Source organism: Brachycentrus maculatus, unplaced genomic scaffold (assembly GCF_059751285.1).
Source record: "Brachycentrus maculatus isolate JH-2025_06_01 unplaced genomic scaffold, ASM5975128v1 h1tg000013l, whole genome shotgun sequence".
Taxonomy (NCBI): domain Eukaryota; kingdom Metazoa; phylum Arthropoda; class Insecta; order Trichoptera; family Brachycentridae; genus Brachycentrus; species Brachycentrus maculatus.
This window is the reverse complement of record NW_028280767.1, coordinates 365,847-392,921: the sequence shown is the minus strand read 5'-3', so window position 1 is coordinate 392,921 and position 27,075 is coordinate 365,847. Positions and strand designations below refer to the sequence as shown.

General features: G+C 37.8%; 1 protein-coding gene across 5 annotated transcripts in view; it reads right to left on the bottom strand.

The window, feature by feature from the left end:
• The window catches only part of LOC148313384 (protein vestigial-like), an 84,075-nt gene extending 80,768 nt beyond the window's left edge, over positions 1–3,307 (bottom strand). For 4 of the 5 annotated variants that reach the window (XM_088263536.1, XM_088263553.1, XM_088263561.1 and 1 more), the window contains exon 1: positions 3,127–3,307. The gene's annotated coding sequence lies outside the window, so the exon portion shown is untranslated. Of the gene's footprint in view, positions 1–2,883 lie in introns of all 5 variants that reach the window. The other variant, XM_088263545.1, reaches the window with a different exon arrangement.
• Between the last annotated feature and the right edge of the window lie 23,768 nt (positions 3,308–27,075).

Here is a 27,075-nt window from a genome sequence, read left to right as displayed (position 1 = left end):
ATTTAAAAATAGTCATACATTAATTATGTATTTTTAATCATTTGGTCTAGATTTAGTCATTTTTATTTGGAGTTGTTAGGCAAGCCGGGCTTTTGGGCTTCTAGGGAAGTACCGTCACTGAAACTGGCTACGGCCGCTAATAAAAGAAAAGAAAATATCTACCCACATAAATATTATAAGTACCTGCATAATATATTTATAACAATTTTTTCTTGCATATTTGTTATTAGCTTTCTGCCTAGGTAGGTAGGTACTTGAAAATTTAGGTAGGCATTCCCGACATTAAAGCTGACGTAACAAATGTACCTATTATACTCGGGAGTTTTCATATAGTGAGTATACTCCCGATTTTCCGGGGTCTGATTAACTGGGAAGCGGATTATCCGGGACACTCGAGTCATTGAAAAAATATTTTATAAGAATGAAAATTCTTCAGAATAGTATTTATAATATGCAAATAATCCCCTGGTGAATTTATTTTGTACTTAACAGACATACATACTCCAAAAATTCATTTTGTACCCTTTTGTTGATGGTAAATGAATCCATGCTACCATGCTGGAGGTCCCGGGTTCGATTCCCGAGAGGGTCAAAATAAATATTAGTGATTCTTTTTTTCAGTCTAATATTTATTTAATATTACCCTGGACTGGTACCTGAAGATAACACTGCTTCTATACGATGCAGTGCCCTATGCACCATTGGATTAGAAGAAGAATAAATGAATCCAGTAGTTTGGTGCCCAAACCGATGAATTGTAGGTATTCCAATTGACTCCTGACTAACGCTGTATACAAGAGTTTAGCCGCTTGTGCACTGCACGGAATTTTACCGTCCGGCAGTCCGGTTTTGAAAAATGAAAGCGAATGCGACAGTTTGGCGTGATCGAATTTACGGGCAACGTGTTCACGCACCGATTCGAAGAGAGATGGAAAAATCACAAGCTAATCGTCGTTTTAAAACGCTAACTGACGTGCCGGACTGTCAAATTACACGGGATTCCGGGTAGTGGACAAACGCCCTTTGAGTGTATTTATACTGTCCATGTGTAATGCTTTTTATGAAACCGAGCATTCTCATACTTTTGTAGGTTATTTTGTTTTTGTGCGATAAAAAACTGAGTTTGGTGTCGAGGGTTATAGGTACCTAGATCTTTTATTCATACAGATTCTAGGTACCTATACTTTGTTAATCGAATATAATTACTTTGTTTAATATAAATAGTGGTTTCTTGTTTTTATAGCATCTCATAATTTGGCATTTTTGTTAAAATAGAGTTTATTTTTATTGCGCCAATCTAGAAGTCTTTCTAGGTTTTTTTCATATGACATTTTTGTCACCAGCGCCTGCAGGTCTTCTCTGCTATCGGCATTATTTTAATTTATTTATATTATATTTTTTTATATGTGAATTACGCGTGTAATATGTTTAAATAAGTAAAGAAATAAATTATAAATTCGTGTAGGTATCGGTATGTCCTTATCATCGCTACTGGATTATGTTTCCAATAGCATTTCACCATCATTATCGTAAGAAAAATCTGATAAAGTGTCTCCAATCATTTCATCGTCGCAATCAGAGGGGTGTATTCTATTATATATAGGCGGAAAAGCAGTGCCTACCCTGGATTACTCGCTATCCATATAGAAACATGACCAGTGCCTACCATGCCTTATCCTTGCCTAACCCTACTGCCTAACTTAATTAAAAACTCTGTGCACGCCACTGGTCACAATCATTACTTTCCCAAGACATTTATATGGGGAAAATATCTTATTATAGGTACAATATATAATACTAAGAATAAAATAGTATGGCAAATAGCAGTTTAAAACGATAATCTCTCACGCAGGACGTCCGAAATCTGACTAAAGTAACCCAGAAGGCAATTTGGCTTCAAACGTTTGTTGAAATTTGCCAATTGGACTACCCTCATTGAGTTTCAATATTTATGATATGTAATGTATTTTTTAGATGGGAATTGCATTTATTATTAACCCTGCTTATTATGCACAAGGTTCATAGTTCATTAAGTGGATTTTTGTTTCTTCTAACTAAATAAATATGTTTTTCTTTAAATCTGTGTTGAGAACAGGAGGGATAATCTAGTGTGGGCCAATCAGGATTTTTTCAGCATTTGCTCATTGCTGGGAGGAAACCACGTTGCACTCCTCGGGAGAAGGCGGACTGTAGACTGTTATCAGCAGACCTTCCGTTCCACTAGAAGAGGGTTCGGCATTTTGTGTCCTAGCTTGGTTTATATTAGCAATGTCTTATGATGCTATTGACAGTCTGATCCCTGCATGGTGTAGAGTGTTTCCATTGAGTTTCCATTGGAAAATCACTTGTATCTTTAATAGTGATGTAGTATTTTGCTCTCACATTCGAACCCTTCCACATATTTCCGTGATAGTTTGTAAGAGAGGTGGTATCATACACAATAAAAATTGCCAAGGACATTGGTACCATAAACCAAGTTAGGACACAAAATGCCGAACCCTCTTCTAGTGGAACGGAAGGTCTGCTGACGACAGTCGACAGTCCGCCTTCTCCTGAGGAGTTTTAAGTGGTTTCCTCAAATGCTGACAAGTTCCTGATTGGCCCACAGTAGATTATCCCTCCTGTTCCCATCACAGATTAAAACAAAACATATTTTTAGGTACTTAATGATCTATAAACATTGTACCTACTTACATAATAAGCAAGGTAAATAATAAATGTAAAAAAAAAAACACGTATAAGTACATACAGCAAACAACCAATCGAGAAGAAAACTTATTTATACGTGTCTCCCGTTCCTACGCACAATTAATAAAGACGTTTTTATACGTGTCCCGACAACAATACGAAGATTTGAAAATGGGTCAAATTTGTGATCGTTACCTAAGAACTGTTCATCCTATAGCATCTAGTCAATGATATTGCTTCGGAAGACAAGTGGATACAGTATTCAGAAAACCTCTTTGGAAGCAAAAAACACAACGCGCATTTGAAAATGCGTCAAATCCTAAGAACTGTTCATCCTATAGCATCTAGTCAGTGACATTGCTTCGGAAGACTAGTGGATACGGTCCCCAGAGAACTTCTGGCACTTTGGAAGCAAAAAACACAATGTATGATCGTTACCTAAGAACTGTTCATCATATAGTCTCTAGTCACTGATATTGCTTTGTAAGACGAGTGGATACAGTCCCCAGAACACCTCTGTCACTTTGGAAGCAAAAAACCGCGTAATTCACTGTACACCCGGTAGTCGAAACACGCGCCGTTCGAAATTCGCGCGACCGACGCACGCGCATTATCTACCTGCGCCAACAGATACCGCTCGACTGGCATTCCAGTCCCCTCGAAACCGGACGTCGCCCCACCCTCGTAACCCCGCCCCCCGTGGCCCCGCCCCGGGGTGGGCGCCGCCCGGGCAGGGGCGCCAATGGCCGGGCGCCGGAGCCGCGGGCCCCGCCCCCGGCGGCGGCGGAGCGGCTGTCCGGAGCAGAGCGCCGGTATAGGTAGAGAGATGAAGTTTTTGCGTCAACGGGAGCTTTATTGCGACAGGACTTGTTTATACTTGGGCCACTGTTATTTATTTACATCTTTATCCCTCGCGTAGGGCATTTGTAACACTCTGGCATCGAATATTGTACTAGTTCAAAACAGCAAATAGTTTTATCGTAGTCGTACAGGAAAAAGTGACCAACTAACAAAACGTAAAATGTTCAGGAGGGCCATTTAAGTCACTTTTGCTTGGCGAGAAAATAAACATCAATGCAGTTAGTCATTTTTAACAAGTCAATATATCATACTCTCAAGTTTGAAATCCTATGGGATTTTTTTCAGGGTAATATTAAGCTAGTAAGATATCATATGGTCAATGATCACGTTTTTGTAAAAAATGCACTTGGTCACTTTCTCCTGTACCTACCTATGACTACGATATGTATATAAGTAGATAATAATGTATTCAAATCATTCATTCTACTTCATAAACTTAAATTATTTTTTACTTTTAATCTAATAATAATTTAATAAATAATATATCGTTCCAAAATTCTTCACCTTTGCTTTCCATTTTTTCTTTATTTACAAACTCCACCCCCTTGACTAACCCTTCTGCTTATTTATAGAATAGATAATTATTTATTATGTTTTAGTTTATATTTACACCTGAAGATGGAAGCATAGCTTCCAAAATTAGTCGTCATAATAAAATAATCTCAATAATGATAAAAAACAAGTGTTTTCTTTAATGATTTCGACATGTCTTACCACAAAGTGAATGCCGAAACAATTAATAAAATAAGTATATACCATATACCTACTTGACACGTTATTTCGTGTATGAGTTCACGGCAGCATATATGGTTGATTTTAGTATTTTATTTTTATTTTAGTAAGATTATCGCCGAATTATTTCACATACTTGGAGACTATGCCTAAAAACGTGATTATCATTTTTTAATGAACCTTGTTATCTGTTAGACCAGTTAATTTTCGACACTTCCATTTAGCTCAAATATTAGGTGACGTCGTAACATCGCTCGCGGCGAGCATCACCGAGCATCCGAAACCTATGGATGGCTCGCTGAACTGACTGCCTGAATGCTCGCATTGTAACATGTTACGTTACGACGAAATGGCTCCGGTCAGTCACCACCCTTAGGTAGGTACACAATAAATCCTTCGATGCTATCGAAAATGTTATCGAAACGAAATTCTGGTGTCGAAATATTTTACATGTTCAAAACACCAAATATGTAGTTAAGTACCTTCGTTTTTTTAATTATGTTTTCTTTCGATGAAATTACACAAGACATAATGACAGTATTAATTCTCGTATTTTTTTTTAAATAGGTGTAAAAAATCTACTAAGGGATTTATTTAGGAGGTAATTAAACACAGAAGAAAAACATTTATAAGTAAATTCAATTAATTATTTAAATGTAGGTAGAAAAATATATGAATAGGTATATTATATTGTAAGAAATTTCAAGATTCATCTATCAATTGGAATTTTTTTAAATAAGTTACCATGATGGTATTTCTAGCACAGATAATCAACAAAATTAGAAAACATAAAACATTTAGGTATACAAATAGGAAAAAAACTGAAAATACTAAAAAAACACTGAAAAGTCTTAGGTAGGTAGGTACTTTCACCTTTAAAACCATACGTAACATCCTAAATTCATCACATAAGACAAATGCTTTTTCAACAATTTGTCGCCATTTTTGACTTGGCCATTTGAGACCTCATACCAGGAGTTCATGCAGGAGAGGGTTAAACAATTTACGCGGACCAACCTTTGAGAGCTATGCCTCCGTTACGTACTTATATCCGTGCCTACATCCACCACACACCGCGTTTTTCCTAGGCTAGTAGCTACTTCGGCTGTCCAAACTTAAAACACACCAAGGGACATTTTTCAGTAGTACGTTTTTTTCGCATTTTTGGACTGGGTTTCTTCATTTTAGGAGTTGTCTTTATATTTTGACAGCTCAACACAGATGAAGAAGAATATGGAGTTTTGGTGATATTTTTTTGTCCTCTTTTCAGTTTTCAAAGACAACAGCTAGTGGCGCGTTGCAGGAGCCTGGGTTAGGACCTATCCGACTTTGGATCCGTGTTAGTTCATAAGGAACTCTCACGAGAGGTGGTATCATACATCATAATAATACTGAAGTAGAATCTACTTGGTCCAAAAATGCAAAAAAAAACGTGCTACAAAAACAAACTGAGAAATCTTACTTACAGTTTTAAAATCGTACGTAACATCCTAAATTCATCACAAATTTGTAAGACAAGTACCTACTTTTTCAACATTTGTCGCCATTTTTGACTTGGCCATTTGAAACCTCATACCAGGAGTTTGAGAGCTATGCCTCCGTTACGTAAGTACTTATATCCGTGCCTATATCCACCTCACACCGCGTTTTTCCTAGGCGAGTAGCTACTTGCGTTGGTAGGTACCTATCTACTTTAGCAGGTACCAACTTAATTAGGCACCTATTTTAATAGGTACCTACCTTAATATGCAGGTACCTACTTAAATTAGGCGCAAAGCAGGGAAGCAAGTAGCTACCAAACTAGGTAGGTACTCACAGAAACTAATATAAATGGTTTGGGAACGTGAATGGAATGAGTGAAGATAGAATAGTAAAATAAATTTACGAGCCGAATTTGTTTGGTAATAGAAACAGAGGAAGACCGAGGAAAACTTGGCATGATCAAATACTTCAAATTCTCGACAGCGGTCGGGTCAGGAGTCGATATAATCGGCGGGTATATACGAGGAGATGCACGAATGTGAAAGAAGCGCAAAATGTTAACAAAGACAGGGTGGTATGGCGTTATTTTCTCTCTGCCTACCCCTGCGGAAAGCGGCGTGAGGTTAGCTAGTTTTAGATAATAACTCGAAGGTTGCCCAGTTAATATTGTTTTACTTATTTATTGAACGGCTGAAGCCTTTAAGATAATACATACATATATACAGTATCTAATATAAAAATACACTAATAGAGAAACAAAAAGTCTTATAACATAAAATCATAATAAAATAACAAATAGTAAGCACTGGTAAATACACGTCTCCTTCAAACACTGTCAGCCAGCAGCGAGAGAGAGTGAAACACAACGTTTATTCAATTCAATTCAATTCAATTCAATTTATTCAATAATTAATATATACATTACAATCAAACATTTAAGGCGTATACATTAAAAAAAAACAATTAAAAATTACGCAAGAAGACTCTTGTTAAATGTGTAGAAGAATCTCGCTTCGGAAAACTCCTTCGGACACATGGAACAGATCAATATCCAATGTGATATTGCTCAACATAGCGGTAGCTCTTCCTACAGACATAACCATCGGCAGGTTGGTCCTGTGTATAGGAATGTGAAACAATCTATGCCGACGCTGTCTTAGGTAACTATCGGGAACATACAGACCAATGCTCTGGATAATTTCAGGATTATCGATCATACCGCGCAACAATCGATAAAAATGCGTAACCAAATACACATTCCTTCTAGTCTCTAAACTATTGTAGCCAAGCATACCCTGGAGAAACTGGGTCGGGTAGAGCCAAGGATAATAGCCGTACTCTCTCATGTAGAGATACCTCAAAAACTTCTTTTGGACTTTCTCTACCATAAGAGAATTAAATTTAAATTTATCCATTATAACATGGAGAAGAAATGCTGAGAAAGTACAGATCTCAAGGAGATTTACGTCGCAGATTTGGCACTAGACTCCGAATATCTCCGGAATTGGCAGATTAATCATCTAAATACGATCATCATACCATGCGGTAGGTAGATGCGAATGCCTCGCATGTCTAGCACGCGTCTCGACACTGGAAGGTACTAAGTGACATGTAATGTGCGCTAAGAAGTGGAAAAATTCGGCGTGTAGTTTAGAAGAACATCCATTATCTCAGATACATCACGACGCGGCATGTCGGTTTGTCTCTACTGGCGATTTGAGGAATGCAGTGCAGAACTCATCCGACGCCATATCTCAAATACCCGACACAGACCCGGACTATGATGGGAGGTGTTCCTAGTTTATCAATCACAGGTACAAATACAAGATATCATTATATCATGATAGTTGTATGGAGCTGTAATACGTGCCACTAGCCACTAGCCACTAGTCAAATCTCACTTTAAATGAATATAACTAGCGATAACATTGTCACTCATAAAACATAAAACTAATTTTAGCTTATCAATGATTTGCCGGTCAGTCGTTTTGCATTGTATATTGTAAAGCTTTCTTTTTCTTAGTCCATGCCAGGGGTTCCCAAAGTGTGCGCCGCGACGCCCTGGTGCGCCGTAGAAAGTAAAGAGGGGCGCCGCGCCGTGAGTCGATCCTCTATCATTATCCGAAACCACAAATATTCTCTTTTTTGTTGTTCTCTGTTTCAATTCTGTGTTTTTATAAATATGATATAACTCAATTTCATATTGTGGATGTTTTCATTTTTGTGCCTATCTACCCAGCTACTTTTATTGAAGGTACCTATTTCTTTCGACTATAATATATACAGGATCTTTCATTAAGTGCTTCCTATCTTTAAATTTTAATAATACAAAGTGAGCGTCAGAAATGTAGCATCAACAATATGGTTGCTATTAACTATGAAAGTTTGAAAGTCTTTATTGAAAGATCCTATATATATAGTCACTATATCTATTCCAAATAGCTTACTAACGTAGGGCGCCGTAAAAAAATACTAAGCTTGTAAGTGGCTGAAAAAGATTGGGAACCCCTGGTCTATTGGATTATTATATACAAATGATGAAAAGAGACAAATATACATGTCGATGTCAATCATGGCGTGTTAAATATCGCTCGGCTCAGGACTCACCGGAGATACAAAGTACATACCTATCACAGATATTCCGATATCGTTTGGTAAACAGATATTTTTTGAAACATTCCCGTTTATTTCCCGCTCTGTCGAAACATCAAAATGAAGCGCGTACAAGTGAAGTTTGGAGATATTGTTATGTGCTTTCTTAAGCAAACAAATTAGCAGTGCGCATAATATGCAAACAAAACTATCCTTTAAAACAAGTCTTTCTAATTTAAAGAAACATTTGAAATGTAAGCGTACGTAAATTTTAAATGTTGGTACTGATAGCCGTCCCATCGCATTTCCTGATCTGATACAGAAGCACTAGGCTTCCTGGAAGACCTTCTTTTGCAAAGGATTTTTTTATAAAGAAAGTTACGAAATTTATAGAAAATATGAAACAAAGTTGTATCGCGATTTCACCTTCAAGTGTTTTTACCTAGAATTTTCACTCATGAATTACATGAAATTATAGTAACTTTAAACATAAAGAGTAAATCCACTCACAAGTAGGCATAGGCTATGAAACTTTTAAAGTTGAAGCCTGAGTAGGGACATGATAAACGGTGTTGCATAAGCCGTAGCTAGATTTCAGAGTCACTTGGACGTTAGGTAATTCAAAAAAATCGCGATTTCACTGTGAATTTAGATTTAAAAGCTTTCAATATTCCTCTATCACTGCCAATCTAAATAGAAACACGTTTGTAGATACAAGTGCCCCAGTGTAGGCAGTGAAGGAGCTTAGTAGTTAGTAAGCTCAGTTCGTCAGCTAGATCCGATAATGTAAGATCTTGGGTTAGGATAAGGCATAGTAGACACTGGTCGTGTTTCTATATGGATCGCGAATAATCCAGGGTATGCACTGCTTTTCTGCCTATATAGAATGCACGTCTCTGCATCTCTCCACTCTTGGATCAAATCCTGCGAAAATTCGATGATATTTTAAAAACTCTTGGGTACATATTTCTTACTTACAACATTTTGAGTGTCGAAATACTTGTTCGCAAATCTGGATTATCTCCGCTTAGGAGTTATTTTATACATTTTTGACAACTCAACATAGATGAAGAAGAATATGGAAGTCTGAGCATTTACGCGGCTTACGGCCGTCATAGGCTTGGTTAAGTGATTACTTTACACACGTGTAACATTCACCATTTCTACCCATGATTAACAACCACATTACTCAAATTCTCGGAAGTTCTATATATATCATCCAATTTCGAAACATTGTACAAGAATCACTAGAATTTTCATGAACTTCAAAAAATAATAAAAAAATAACTGCTATAATTGGAGATAATCCAGATGTCGCTCACTCATTTCAAGAACGTCATAAATCAAAAATCTTCAATTTTCAGTTGTGCATGTGTAACCGGCGTGGGTTACGTGCGATGACTCTCAAAAATGTACACGCCTGGCCTTCTTCGGAATCTCCCAACTATGCCACCGTTGTAAGGGGCATACTCGGGCGGAGACATCTTTCTGCGACTTGTCATCTAAGTCGCCTTGGTTTCCATATTACATTTGCCAGGCTGGCATCGCCTGGGCTTGAGTTGATGCTCCGCGTCACATCATGTGATCACCCGGCAGCATCCTTGTACGGCCAAAGTCATCCGGCCACATCCATAATCGGGCGGAGACGTTTGGCTGCGACTCGTCCTTCGTGAAGTCGCCTTGATTCCCCAGCATCCTTACCAGAGTCATCCGGCCGCAACCTTGTTCGGGCGGAGACGTCCGGCTACGACTTGTCCTAAGTCGCCTAAGTTCCAGAATCCTCACCGGAACCGCGAGTGCCAGGCAAGCGTCACCTGGGCTTGAATTGATGCTCCGCGTCACATCTTTGTGATCACCCGGCAGCATCCTTGCCAGAGTCGTCCGGCCGCAACCATTCGGGCGGAGACATCTGGCTGCGACTTGTCTTGAGTTTCCTAAGTCGCCTAAGCTCCGAACTTCCCGTCGGAACCGCATTACATATGCCAGGCTAGAATCGCCTGGGCTTGAAGTGATGCTCCGCGTCACGTGCTTGTGATCACCCGGCAGCATCCATGTGTGGCCATGAGTCATCCAGCCGCAATCATTCAGGTGGAGACATCTGGCCGCGACTTTTCCTTAATGTCGCCTTGGTTCCGAACTACCCGTCGGAACCGCATAAGTTTCCTGGCCGTCAGGCCACGACCCCTCTGCGAGTCGCATTGGTTCCGAACTACCCGTCGGAACTGCATAAGTTTCCTGGCCGTCAGGCCACGACCCTTCTGTGAGTCGCCTTGGTTCCGAACTTCCCGTCGGAACCGTATGAAGTGTGCTACCGGGCCGCGACTTGTCCGAGAGTCGCTCCGGATTTCCCATCGGAACCGCATCAGGCGGCAAATCGTCTCGGGCCCGCAGCGACCCCGCCTTCCCATGATTAGGCGGTTGCTGCGTGGTAGCCTTCGCCGTTCTTGCACGCGTATTCGCCGCGCGGCTTCTTTCCTTTGATACTCCCAAGGAGTCGATTGCGCACATTTGCGCCTGTAGTACTCCGCTCGCGGAGTCATTCCCCTTCACTTTGGGGCGTCCGTACGTGACCGGTCCCAGTGCGGTCACTATAGTCAGCTGACCGTCCCTTTGAAGCACTGGGGTGTCGATCGGGAACATTAGAGACGCGTTGTCGAGGCCGATAAGCAACTGCGGCTTGATAACGCCTCCGGTCTGCGCGAGCGCGCCACCTTCACGAACAAGATCCAAGTCCTTAATGGTCCTCGCCCTGATCTCGAATTCCCCGTTTTGTTCACTTTCCAAAGTCACCGTTACACGCTGTGACCTGTATGTGTTGCCTCGTCCACACGCGCCTTTGATTATCAGATTCTCGGCTATCCCTGTAGCACCAATTGCGCGGGCGACGCCCTCCTCCAGGAGGGTTACAGATGCAGCCTCGTCCATCAAGGCGAACACTTTTGCGGTCCCCCGTGGTCCCTTCAGAGTGATCGGCAACACTTTGAAGGTGACCGGGACCTCACCGTCATTTATCCACAACACCTGCGCACTGTCCACAGCGTCCTCACTTTCATCTTCCACAACACTGTCCGTGCGGAAGGAGTGCAGGATCCTATTGTGGTGTTTTCCGCATACATCACAACTTCTCGCTTCACAATTTGGCACCTTGTGCCCTGATTCCAAACACTGGTAACACAGTTTGGACGACCGCACAAAGTCCCAGCGGTCATCCACGGTTTTCTTCTCGAACCGTTTGCATCGGCGTATGTTATGCCCGTTGGCCTTACAAAATACGCATTCCTTTTCACTTGTTGTGTCGCGCGTCGCAAACACGTGATACCTCGGCTCGACGCGTCGAGCGTTCTCGCGGCGGGCGGGCTCGGCGCACTTGTCGCGCTGACCCACGCGCTCCTTGTCTCTGTTCCTCGCCACCATTCTGAACAGACCTCCGTGGCGCGTGATGCCGGCGGTGATCTCGTCAAGCCAAGCGGCGAGATCGTAGATACTGCTCCTCGTTTCGCGGCGGCGATCGCGGAACCAATCCCACCGGAGTTGCGTCGGCATCTTGGCAACCATCTCCGCTAGCAGCTGCGGGTTGTCGAGATAGCAAGCGTCCATCCCGTCCACGGTGGTGATGACGTTGCGTATCGAAACCGCAAAATCCACGACTGCTTCATCCGCGGGGTGGTCGGCGAGACTCGGCATCCTCCGGGCGTCTTCCAGTATCTGCGCGATGATGAGTGTCGGGCTGCCGAAGGCGTCCTCCAGCGTCCGCAATATTTCCGACACGTTGCGCGGATACAGTAGCAGGCCTGCTACCATGTGACGCGCACGCCCTTCCAGTGCGCGCGCCAATCTTCCGATGTTGTCAGCGTCCCCTATCCCCCATCTCTCAGTAGATTGGAGATATGCCGCGTTGAAGCGGCGCCATTCCCTCGGGTCTCCGCTGAACTTAGGCAACTCCGGCGGCTGCCCCGACCATCGAAAGTAGTCCCCGCCTCGGGGTGAGGGCTCCGCGTAGATTGCTCTTCCGTCATCTCTGCGGTGCCGTTCGTCCGGTCGAGCTCTGTCGACCCATTCGCGTACCGGGTAGCGATCGCGTTCGTCCGGTGCGCGCCAACGCAAGCCAGAGGTTTCCATACGCCTCGGCTCCGCGTTGCCAGTAGGCGCCGGGCCATGTCCCCCGGGCGCTTCTCCTCTGTGGCCGGTCAGTTCGTCCCGCGATTCCCCAGCGAATCGCGTAGGTTCCGGATCCAACACCGGAACCGGTAGAGCTGCGGCCGATGTCCTGAATCCCGTTCTGGGCTGATTGGCGGCGTCGTCCTGCCGCGTTCGTAGGTGGGTGGATTGTTCGACACCCGCGATAACCTCCCCCCCTGGGGAGCTTACGTTAGCTGCTGTCCACTGTGAAAGGAGCTCACGGAGTTGCTGGAACTGCCTCTCGCTGCTAGCGGCTAGCTCCGCCATCTGGCGGCGCAAGTCGCTACTCGCATCAGTTCGGACTGAACTGACCGAGTCCCGACCCTCCTCACGGCGCTGCTCTTCGGGCTCCATGGCGACGTTGCGTCCCGACCTCAGGGATGCAGGCATCGTAGCTGGAGACTGCGTTGAAGGATCCGGCTCGAAGGACCAAAATGTAACCGGTGTGGGTTACGTGCGATGACTCTCAAAAATGTACACGCCTGGCCTTCTTCGGAATCTCCCAACTATGCCACCGTTGTAAGGGGTGACGTTCCAGACGGCCCCGCCGTACCGAGTTACCGAGTAAGCTGGATACGGATGGAGGTGAATGGATGTATGAGCCGGGAAGAGCGGGCACTGAACCGACAAGTCAACCTCAATAGCCCTGATAAGGGCTTTCCGAAACTGGTCCGTGAATCGGTATAATGAGGCGAAGCGGTCCAGGCTGGCGGCGCGGCGAGTAGTCCAAGGAGCGGGAGCGGAGAAATGAAACACAGGTTTCAACAGTCACACCAGAACTGGTTTATTATCAAAAAATGCGCCCTCTATATACCCGGCCGTGATCGCGTACCGCCCGACAGTGGGAAAGTACAGCCAATCAGCGGCCGGGGGAGAGAGACAGCCATATCTCTGTCTCTCTCTAATGGGCACCGGACGGGCTACACTTTCATACCGTACCGGTGCCGTTCCAACAGTTCGTTATTACATTACAATTTACAATTTACAAGTTTATTTTATCAGTAATCTATATCAGTAATCTATTTATACAACTTAACATCTAGGCGCATTTATGTATTAACATTGTCTTATTCTTTCTTATATCTAATACATTCTGTAAATACATGAGAAATCGGTAGAATCCATAGAGGCCCTTCTTCGGGCCGCATTCCGACGGGCGACCGTTTCGCTCGCCGCCAGGCGCCTGGAATTCTTTTTCAGGGCCGCCGCACGGGGTGTGCGATCTGTCCGTAACAGCATGTTTTCGGAATGCCCAGAAAATGTACTATATCCCAGCAAAAGCGGCATATTTTTAACTTAATATTTACCCGCTACAGGGCAGAAAGTGTTGTTTTAGCATTTTGAAGAAAAGGTATTGTTTAATTATTTTTTCAATATTCTAAATTTCTTTCAAATGGAGAAAAAACCTTCAGGTTTTACCTTAAAAGATTTGTTGCACAGTAAAAACTTCAATAAGTGGGTTGATATTTATTTTTAAAACATTGTGTTATATTTTTAAACTTTAAAAACGATCTCCTGAAAAATCAAGTTTTTTGATTTATGACGTTCTTGAAAGGAGTGAGCGATGTGTGAACAAGTATTTGGGCACACTCAAAATGTTATAAAAAAGTTTTCTTAATCTTTTCGATTATTATAGTTGTCTCAACATGATATAAACCATTTAAAGTACCTCTTTATTTGAAAGAGGATGGAAGTCTGTGCATCCCAGGGCTTACGACCTGGTATTTGGCTGGCTTAAGCGATCACTTCATACTCTTGTGTAACGTTCACCATTCTGCCCATTATTGAACATCCATATTGCATTAATTCTTGAAACCCTTGTACTTACATATTATCTTGGAACCTTTCAGATGTCGGTAAAATATATAAAGAAATTTCAAGATACCTGTTATAATTTAAAAAATGATAAAAAATACTTCGATGAAACTTCTAGAACGGCGATAATTGACAACTCGATTATATTTCTCTTCTTTGTCAATCTCGTGCGCTAATCACAAGTAACTCGACCCTAATAATGGCCGAATTTTCCACCAAGACTCCCGACAAAAGTGGTTTCATCTTATTCATAATTCTCCCCGGATTATTCCCCCTTTTCCTCCTATCCTGTCGACTCACCTCGCTTCCTTCGCTGCATTGCCACCGCGGGTAAGTCGGGAACACCGCAAACAAGGAAAACTCCTGAATAAGTCGTTACGAAAATTCAGTAACAAAGCAAATTTTGAAGATTATATTAATTGTATGATTTTTTTAATACATATTTTAGTATACTATTTCGAGAAAAAAAAATACTTTGTGTTTTGATTCACTCACATTTTTATTAACCAACTAGTTTCGGCAACAACCTGTTACCCTCTTCAGGGTTTAATTTATGACTACTATAGTCATAAATTATAGTCATTAATTAAACCCTGAAGAGGGCAACAGGTTGTTGCCGAAACTAGTTGGTTGATAAAAATGTGAGTGGATGAAAACACAAAGTATTTTTATTTCTCGAAATAATATATCAATATGATCCACAAAGTTAATGCTTTCAATATTCAAAACATATTTTAGATTTATTTATTGTGACTGCAGACAGTTGGTAGAATTCCATACTGAATTGTTGGGTAATATATCCAAAATAAAACAAGGTTTTTCTGTATTTATTTATGTAATTCTACATTTATTTATGTAGGTATATCTTAATACGTGACGCGTTTCGTCTTCCTAGGACATTATCAAACACTGACAATAGATAATTGCCATTATTAGTTTCAATAATTGATTCGGCAGTCACTTTGTGATAAAATCTATCCATTATTAATTAATGTTTTACCAAGTAAATACCACTGTATATATAGTGGTATTTACTAAGTAAAACATTAATTATAAATGCTATTATTAGGTCTAGGAATACATATAATGGTGGGTATTTCGGTGGGTAGGTAATGTGGATTTCTATGAATGTTTTGATATCCACATTACCCACCGAAATACCCAGCATTATATGTACTCCTAGACCTAATAATAGCAATTATTGTTAGTATATAAGGACATTATGTAAATATTTTTAGTCCGTGTTTGATAATGTCCTAAGAAGACGAAACGCGTCACGTATTAAGATATAGGTACATAAATAAATGTAGAATTCAATCCAACAAAAACCTTGTTTTATTTTGGATATATTACCCAACATATTTTAGACACAACATTTTGAGTGTGTACAAATACTTGTTCACAAATCTGGATTATCTCCAATTACAAGAGTTACTTATCTTTTTTTGACATCTCAACGTCTGAGACACAATTATCTATCGTTAGAAACCGAAATTATGTAATTATTGTCAAATCAAACGCAAATTTGAAACAAGAATGTTTGAAAATGCCATAACATTTGCATTCGTTTGAAAAATACCATAACTAGGCGAAACAATGGTTACAATATTGATTTTTATGTGTTTTATTACAATAAAATACAACTTTGTATACTCAAAAAGTCTGTGTTTGATTTATTAACAGTTAATACATAAATTAAAATGGAGTTCTATAAATTATTTACATCTTATAATTATTATAACCAGGACCAATTTTTCATATTATTATTTTGACTTCTCAATATAGATGAAAAATAATATATAAGTCTGGGCATTTACGGGGCTTACGACCGTCATAAGCTGGTTTAGGTAATCACTTTACATACGTGTAATCTTTAGCCAATTCTACCCATGATTGACAAACACACGGTTCAAATTCTTGGAAGTTTCATATATATGATCCAATTTTACAATATTGTACAAGAATCACCAGAATTTTCGCTATTGCCTTCTATTGGTGAGACTAATAAATGTAATATACCGTAAATGCCCAGACGTTCATATTCTTCTTCATCTATGAGTGATGTCAAAAATACTATAATTGGTGATAATCCAGTTTTGTGCACAAGTATTTGATCACACTCCAAATGTTGTTTTTCAAGGACTTATTCTTAATGCCCAGACTTTCATATTTTTCTTCATGTATGTTGAGATGTCAAAAAACAAGTCCTTGAAATTTATCTCTCGATTCACCCATGAAGTTTCACTTGAAAATCTGATTATAGTAAAAGTGAGTGAAATTGACAAATGTAAATTTGACGACAATATAACATAGAATGTAGGTACGGGAGAGAAAAGGGGAGTAAGAGAAGTTCGAGAAGGAACCGTTTCTAGAATTTCCATGCTTTAATATTCTGCCTGATATTGGTCCAGTGCCGAAATGGGAAAGACTGAAAAATAATAAAATAAATAAAATGTCCAAAAATAAAATAAAAAAGTGTCCAATTACAAAAAATAAAATAAATATCCGCGATGTCTAAGATGTTGTGCGATGGGAAAGAGTTAGGGCGTTTGTGCACTACGCGGAATTTTACCGTCCGGCATTTTAGTTAGCATATAAAACGGATGATTGGCTCGGATTGGCTTGTGCTTTTGTCCATCTTTCCTCGGATCGGTGCTCTTGATCGGTTTCGCATAAATTCGATCACGCATAACTGTCGTAGTCGCTTTTATTTTTCAAAACCGGACAGTAAAATTCCGTGTAGTGCGCAAGCTCGCTAAGAATACGTTTCCGGAGAAATCATGTGGGAAGAGCAAGTTCAGATCGAATGGTGAGGATAGCAGCAGATAGACGAGGTAAAAGACCCCAGGAAGACCGCCTAAACGATGGAGAGACAGCTGGACTTCCATCTCCCAAGAGCGGACCGGAGAATAATAGGACTTAGTCCTAACTAAACAGGAAGAAGAATAAGAGTGTGTCCAAATACTTATGCAAAAATCAGGATTATCTCAAATTACAGGAGTTATTATTTCGTATTATTTTTTGACATCTCAACATAGATGAAGAAGAATATGGAAGTCTGGGCATAAACGGGACCATCATAGGCTGGTTTAGGTGATTCTACTCATGATTGACAACTACGCTACTCTAATTCTTGGAAGTCCTATATATATATGATCCAGTTTTGAAACATTGTTCTTGAATCACTAGAGTTTCACAAGTATCTATTGGTAAGATGAAATGAAGCTTCTTTTAGCAGAAACTCTTTCATTTGTATGTAAGGTCCGAATCCTAATCAAATTATAAAAATGAAAATGATGTTTTCTATCGTTTCTCATGTATGTGATTATAATCCAGGATGCGGACCTCACATAAAAAGGAAAGAGTTTCTGCTCAATATAAAGCTTCTTTTCATCTCACCAATAGATGTGTCTAGTAAAATTCTAGTAATTCAAGAACAATGTTTTGAAATTGGATCATACATAAAGAAGTTCCAAGAATTTGAATAGTGTGGTTGTCAATCATGGGTAGAATTGATGAATGTTACACGTGTGTAAAGTGATCACTTTAAACCAGCCTACGACGGGATTAGACTTCCGTATTTTTTTTTAAATTAATGTTTTACTTAGTAAATACCACTATTTCTTAAAATCTGCTGTGGCACGTGTTTCGATGCATTCCGCATCATTTTCAAACACCGTATGTGAAGCCAATTCTAAATTTTAGAGTTGGGTCCTTGGGACGTTGAAGGTTGAAGAGGGGGTAGTAGCTGTTTCTTATTTTTATTTATTAATTTAATTTTTATTTTTATATTACTAAGTAAAACATTAATTAAAAATGGATAGATTTTGCCACAAAGTGACTGCCAAATCAATTAGTGAAATTCCGTATTCTTCTATATCTTTGTTGAGATGAAAATAATATGAGAACTTTTTATTTTAGATGTATGCAAGGTCCTCCGCAAATAATTTCACTTATCTACTAGGAAACGCCTAAAAACATAGTTTTCAATGAAGCTTTTGATTTGACCAGTTATTTTTTGACAATATAGAAACCTCGAAGCCTTCGAAAATGGTGTAAAACAGTCATAGTTACTAACGAAAATTATCGGAGAGTTGCGTGAATCGAGTGAGTACATCCCTGGGCTCAAAGTCTGAAAGTGGAAAGCTTATTCTTAACGCAACGATGAGTTTCAAAATGAGTGTCATCAAGACCCTTGTCAGGGGAAATTGAGCGACGATGCCAGCCATTTGTCTCCCCTCCGCCGCCCCACCCCGCCCAACCGCCAGATTTCCACCCCTGGGCTCTTGTCACCCGCCCTTTGTTAGAAAAATCAATGGAACCTTCAAACCGACTCCGCACTGCGAGAACCTACATCCGATTATATTACGAAATTTTCCCCAAAAGAAGGATTTTTAAAACCTACCCTACAATTTGTGGAGGTCCTCACCAAAAAGTTAAATTTATTGCACAAAAAATCCTTTTAATGCAAATCTGTTCTGTTTACTGTATTCTATCGATGTCTCAATTAAAAAAACGTGACCAATCCTATGTTAAACTAATATGAAATCATTGAATCGCACCAAAACGTAACAATTTTACAAGCTAGACTTCCTAATTACTTAAAATCATTTATAATACAAACGTAATGTTTTTGTGAGGACCTCCACATTTATAGAAACATGTTTAAAAAAAATAATAATACTAATTGGCGGGTATGCATGAGGAGATGCATGAACGTGGAAGTGGCGAAGAATGTTTGCAAAGACAGAGTGGTGTGGCGTTCTATTCTCTCTGGCTACCCCTGCGGGCATGATGGTTAGTTACTTATATAGCATGATTATCTTGTCTTATAAAGCACCTATTGTGATGAAATGATCGGGATTGTATCAGGAGAACATGAGGAGGTGAGCGGTTATACCATCCGACGCGATGGTTTGTTAGTTAGTTGATCATTCCAAGTTTTCCTTCGCTTCTATAACCAAACACATTCACATCACAAATTTGTTTTAATCTTCTCTATTCGCTCATTCGATCCACATGCCCAAACCATATCAACACACCATTCTTAATTTTATCGATAACGCTTATCTCAGCCTTGCATTCCTTCCTTATATATCACCATTCGATCATCTTTTTTTTCTTATCACCTCGAACATTTATCTATTTTGCCACACATTAGTCTGGGTGGTAGCTATTTTTCTTAACCCTAGATTACAGGACATTCGTAAAATTTACGACGGATATCACATGTAAGGAGAGCACCGAGGTAACACATGTAAAGAATGTAGTGACAAGTAGCATGTGTCTTAATTAATATTTCCCCATATTTTACGTTCATATTTCATAGGTAAAATGCACTTATTTTTTTAAAATATTTTTAGTAAACGTTTTAAGTAAAATATTGGTCAATGTATTAATGTAGGTACATTGAACAAGTCCCATGGTCTAGGGATAATAAATTAATTATACCTACTACCGAAACAATAGCTAGCATTAAATCGTTTTTTTTTATGATCTAGCTGTTATATACAGTTTGGCAGTTATTATTATCATACTCTTATACAATGAAGGTATAGTCATGCGTAAAGTGACGTAACTCTTGAATCGACCACTCAAAAAGCAAATACACCATAGACAATGCATAAAATATTACGCAAGTACCTAAATACGGATATATATTATCATTGAAAATCTTATGTTTTAAGTTGTGGAATAACATGATGATTAAAATATGAAAATAATATTAACAAGAAAAATGAAACACAAAAATGAAGTTTTAAAAAGTTTCATTTGTTGATTTCGTGATGTCTTGTTTACATCAATAAACTCAAAGAATAGTTTTAAGGTGTCTCTCAGAATGTAAAATAATTCGGTAAGGATCTTGCTTACATTTAAAATAAAAGGGCCTGTGCTAAATAATAGCTAACTCAAATCAACAATAGATACTGCGGTGAACTCACAAATGAAACGACGTAATAAAAAGAGTTCCAAAAATTTTAATAATGTGTTTGTCACACTATATAAAGTGATTACTTAAACAAGCCTATGACGGGTCGTACGCCCTGTAAATACGCAGACTTCCATATTCTTCTTCATATACCTACCGATGTTGCGATGTAAAAATAAAAGTGGTCTTATACAAGTGTTTTATTTTTAAATTAAAATTAATAACCTCGTTAAATCGTTGTTTAACAAAGGCGGTTACGCTGGCTTTGGGTTTTTTAACAAATGGGTGTTGAACGCCGGTAAATATACTTACCTACTAGAGAGAGTATGATGATTTTTACTGGGAAGGATTGGATGCAAAGGGTAAGGACTGGCCTAACAGTGTTTTTGGATGGACTTTTCGCTACTAGGTGAAATTTTAACGGTATACGTGCCCCCAAATATTTAACAATTGATTTATTGACAGTCTTCATTGTAATAAATAGATCACATACGAAATTTATTATGGGCACCATATTTTACAAGTATGTACCCGAAATTCGCTTTTCAACGCCATCTATTGAGTACTGATTTTACCATATCATCATCCAAACGCTTCATGTTTCTTATTTTGTGCGACAGATGTCAGTAAATACATATATTGAGATAAATATTTTCTGGAAAATGGCAATATTATGCCGACTTAAAATTTACTAATTGCAATACTGAATATTTACAATTTGACTACTTGCAACATTACATATTTATGTCAAAAATTGTTTTGAGTGATTTGCTGAATATCGAGATTGTGATTTTAATATTTTAAATAAATTTGGATACATATGTTCATTTTACTGTGAATCCAATTTCAAAGGTAAGTTTTCCCCTTTGTTGCTTTATTTTAAGTCAGTTATTTACGAATTTGATAGTGGTGATTCATAGGTTTGTTAGGTTAGCTCAGTGTTAAATTTTTAATAATTAATTTTACACTGCGATGATCTGTAGCAGTGTCGTATATAACTTTCAGTAAAAGAAGAAAATACATGTTTTATCTCAGCAACTACAACAAATGTTTGTTATGTTCGAATAGTTGTTAAAAAAATATTTTGTGGTCTCAATCTTGTGGATTGGTTTGCAGCAAAATATGACACCTTCGCCATTCCTGTCTTTCATGCGCCACCGTCTTCAGCTCCTCATACGTTGAACAGCCCATATCCGCGTACAAGTTGCAAAGATATTCGCGGCGTGGGCGGTCTGAGTGCTAAAATTCGAGTGTTTCAATTTACCATTTTAACATGTTTTATCGCAAAGTGAATGCCGAAACAATAAATTAAATACATATGTTTTGGCGAGAAGTTTGCGTAGTTAAACAAACCTGTATCATTTTAAATTATATAAAATTGTTTTGCTTCAAATAAATGTTTTGTTACAGAATCCCAAGACACACTCTTGAAAAATGGACGTCAATACTGAAAATAATATAATTCCTGAACAACAAACAGAAGAATTTAGACTTTCGCCGATAAAAAAGACTTCAAAATTTGATATAAAGTATGTCAAATCTAACCTGGACTTATATTCATTTCACATAGACAGTAATGAATTGATTGTTAGTGTCCATGTTATTTCGATGGATAAGTCTTTATTCATATGGATTGGGAAAGGCTTGGATCCTAGCTTTACAGATTTATCTCTAGCGATGATGTCACCTTTCCAAAAGTCTCCTTTGGCATCTAAAGTAGTCGGATCTGCTCTGGAGGTAGGATCTCTCAACATGTCCAGTCGCCTGTCCAAGAAGTTGGACAAGCAAGTCTTCGTCAGCTGTAATATCCCACTTGACCAGTTCACAACTCCGACCATAGAGAAACGCATAATGGAAGAAATAAAGTTACACCCTGATAAGTTTTAAAATTTAATAAAGACATGTATTTCTTATCTCTTGACCTTTTGTTTATTTATTACCAACTACAAAACAAACTAATGTTGAATGTTACACTTTACACACATTGCTCACTCCTTTCAAAAACGTCATATATCAAAAATTGAAATTTTTCAATTGTGCATGTTTACGGAATGCCCAGAAAAAGTACTATATCCCAGCAAAAGTGGTATATTTATAGCTTAATATTTACCCGCTACAGGGCAGAAAGCGTTGTTTTTGCATTTTTTTTTATATACAAAATATTTTTTTCAAATGGAGAAAAAACATTCAGGTTTTAACTAAAAAGATCTGTTGCACAGTAAAAAGTTCAATAAGTGGCTTGATATTTATTTTTAATACATTGTATTATATTTTTAAACTTTAAAAATGATCTCCTGAAAAATCAAGTTTTTTTATATATGACGTTGAAAGGAGTGAGCGACATGTAACATTAACCATTCTACCCATGATTGACAACCACACTACTCAAATTTTTGGGAGTCATACATATACAATCAATCTCATGAATGTGAGAGGGAGAACAGAACGAGGACGGCCGAAAAAAAACTTGGCATGATCAGATCAATCAGAACATAAAATATGATGGTTTTCAGTCTTCGTAATCGGAAGGCATGTATGTATGGACGTGAAGAAAACGAGGTGTGTTTGTCAGGATAGAAGAGTGTGGCGTTCAATCCTTTCTTCTTACCCCTCCGGAGAAACGGTGTGGGGTAGTAGTATGGTACACAGGTAGAATGTTACATGTGTGTACTAAGTGTAAGTGATCACTTGACCAGCCTGTGATAGGTCATATACCCTGTAATACCCAGACTTCCATATCATTTTTCATCTATGTTGAGATGTCAAGAATGTAAAAAGCTTCTTTGCTTCATTTTCTTATTCAAAACCTTAAGATGGTATGACAAAGCCTCTAAGGTTTGTATGACACACCATATATTCATGAAATAAAACAACAATTTTATAGTTTTCCCACTATTATTTTATTCGACATCAATCTCTTCCACTGTGTATATATCCGGGATTGTATCCGCTATGCTGTAACTCGAATGGTCTCCTTTGATGACTTCCGGATGCGATTCCAGAGGCTACAGAAAATACTAACAAAAAATATGCCAAGATGCTAAAAAAACTAAATTTTTGACAAAATCATTCAAGTAGAGAAGATGATTACTGTTTAAATGTAATGTTTTGACGTGATATATCATTTTAAAAATACGTTTTTAGCCAAAATACTTTGTTAATAAAAGTCCAATCACTTATTTACTTCGATTTATTTACCCTTTTCTGAATTATTTATTAATATTCGGTTTAAAAAAATACCATTTTATTTTATCGATAAATATCGCATATTCGCGCCCATTACGCAAGCCATAGAAAACGACATCTGTCGTCATTTGTTATCATTTGAATATGGAACAATAGGAGGCGGTTGCGTTTGAAATAGTTTTGTTTGAAATCGGTCGGTAGGCGCCATTCAAAAATATAAGATATTATTTTTTTCATTATTAAAGAAAAACACTTGAGTTTCTTTTATGACTAGTTTCGGAAGCTTAGCTTCCATCTTCAGGTCTAAATGTAAACTAAAACATAATAAATAATTAACTGTTCTATAAATAAGGAGAGGGGTAAGTTAGGGGGAGGGGGATTAGTCAAGGGGGCGGAGTTTGAAAATAAAGGAAAAATGGTAAGCAAAGGTGAAGAATTTTGAAAAGATATATTTTTTATTACTGTTTCAGAATTCTTATAGTTAAAATTTTTTTAATTTTAAAATTTTCTAAATAATTCATAATTTGGCCTTAGTGTGGTACTAGGTGTAATAATTTTAGTTTATGTGAGTGGAATGAGTGATTTGTATCTAATATGTGATTTGAAAATTCCGAAAAATAATTACTAACAAGACCGCTACGATATTCTTTAATTCTAATCTTTGAATTTTCTCGTGGTTTGGCCTATACCTATATTTTGTATCGCAATCTCCACCCGGAATTTCATAAATACCACTTTTTTGCAGTAAATCTATTTTTGATTTGGGGATTTTTCGAGGATTTTATTTAAATTATTGTTTTTTATGTGTTTTTTTGACGTTTGCCGCCCTATGAAGGTGACGCTTTTTCTTCCCCACTGTGAACTAGGTGATAAGAACAGTACTTAACTTTCATCTTTCATCCAATTATTGTCTACATTTAAAACCGGAAAGTGAAACGGAAAACTCATTGGTAGGTACCGTTTCACTTTCGAACGATAATTCTACTCGCTTTCATTATCTATCTGTAACAGTATATCTGTGGTACCTACCTTATGCACATAACCTGAAATTAATATCTGTATTTTCCAATGTCTGAATAAAGGTATCCATTATGTATACATGTCTAATGTGTGAATGTAATCTTCGTTTTAATCCGCACTTGTTTCAATGTATTTTGAACAGAAACTTCAAACATTTTGAGTGTGTACAAATACTTGTACACAGATCTGGATTATCTCCAAAATGTAGTTATTTTTCACATGTTATATATAAAAATAGAATATAACACAGGATTCGGACTTCACATACAAATAAAAGAGTTTCTGCTTAATAAAAGTTTCTCTCATCTGACCATAGATGTCTCTAGTGAAGTCAAGTATTGTATTTCGAGTTTGATCAATATATCTAGAAATTTCAAGAATTTGAGTAGTTTGGTTGTTAATCGTGGGTAGAATTGATGAATTTTACACGTATGATTACTTAAACCAGCCTATGACGATCGTCAGCCCCGTATTCCCCGTAAATGCCCTGAATTCCATATTCTTCTTCATCTGTGTTGAGATGTCAAGAAATAATATCATTCTTAAGATGTTTGTTTTTCAATGATGAATGAAAAAGACAAATCTTGATTGATATAAGATATTGAATCCATTGTGTCTATCGTATTGTTGTATCTTTTGTATTGTTTTTAGGAATGAACTTTATTATTTTATTATGAACTATACTCTTCCACTATCATTTTTAAGACATTATACACAAATATGCTTTAAATCCTTGTATATAATAGGCAAGGAGACATTTCTAAGGAAACTAATAAGTATTATTTTTTTAAATCAAAGGTAGTAGTATTTGTTTTTCTTGCTAAGCCGAAACGCATTAAATTCCTTCAATTCGCCACTCACGAGTAGGCGCTAACCGCTATGGCTAACCGCTGAGCCGAGTTTTTTTCGTCTGGCAATTTTAAAATAAGATTATTACCATGCCTATTATATAATTATGCACATTTAAAGCGTTTAAAAATGTCATAATTTCTTTCTAAAAACATTTCGCATTTTCCGTTCATTTGCCACAGAGCAGTGATCAAATATAACGAAACGTATTCACGATTGTTTTAAAAATATTAATTTTTGTATTTTAAAACATATTACAAACATCTTCTTCTTCCTGGGTACATCCCAGCTTATTGTCCTTGTAGACTGCTGGGGTCAGCTCTCCTCGTTCTCAGGTTATAGGTCCTTCTGTCACATATCGCTCACTCCTTTCAAGAACGTCATAAATCAAAAATTGACAATTTACAGTTACAATTTAAATGTTTTCAGAATGCCCAGAAAATGTACTTTATCCCAGTAAAAGAGGCATATTTTTAACTTAATATTTACCCGCTACAGGGCAGAAAGTGTTGTTTTTGCATTTTGAAGAAAAGGTATTGTTTCATTAGTTTTTAAAATATAATAAACATTTTTCAAATGGAGAAAAAACCTTCAGGTTTTACCTAAAAAGATCTGTTGCACAGTAAAAAGTTAAATAAGTGGTTGACATTTATTTTTAATACATTGTGTTATATTTTTAAACTTTAAAAACGCTCTCCTGAAAAATCAAGTTTTTTGATTTATGACATTCTTGAAAGGAGTGAGCGATATATATTATTCACGATGGGTAATTTCGATTACTCATTTTGGGATTAAGGTTAACAAGACTGTAACACAAATAAGAAATTTGAAAAAAGATTTGAAAAAAAATAAACCCAACTAACACAGGACAAAACGTAAAATATGAAACAATAAACGGGTATAGTAAATATATATAAAAAAAAACATAAGGTAAGAAGAAATGAGAAAATAGAACTAACACAAAAATCTTTCCATAATTTTTTTTTCTGTTCATTCATTTTGGATCCCTGACTGGGTTCTATACACGACCAGTAAATTATTCGTTTCCACTTGTAATTTTCTGTATTTTTTTTCTGACATTTGAAAAATCTATGCAAACTGAAATCGCTATTCGGAGTTAGAAAAATACGAATTTTAAATATAAAAATCGGATTTGATTTATTAAAACTGTTTTGAATGCAATACCTTATTTAATGTATACGTCCAAAACGTAGATCAATATTCTTTCAGACGAATCTGCGGCTAAACGTGCGCTGTATGATAGATGTTGGAATATCGATAATACTTTTCTCATTCTTGCATTCTTTCCTTATTTCACCATTCATATATCGTTTTGCCGCAGTGAGAGATCGTGTTTCGACTAAATTCAGTCTGATTTCATAATTATTTTACCAACTCCATGCATTACTTAAATACATTGAGTTTGGGACCAGGACTCGTGTGTACTGCCAGTTTAGATTTCTTTGAAAGGTTTTTTTTTGCTATAACTGATTTCAGTGCACCATTCACACTGTTCTTAGCATTCACTCTGCTTCCAATATCTTTATCAAACTTTCATTCCCCTTATTATACGAAATCATTAAACTGACCATTTATTTTGGTTCTTAAAACAGGACATCTACCAATTTTTACGTAATAGTATGTAAATTCATAGTTTTATGTATTTATAAGAAGAAAAGGAATGTTGATAAAGAAAATAATAGGAATAAATATGAAAAAATTGTATTGTTTTATATTTTTAT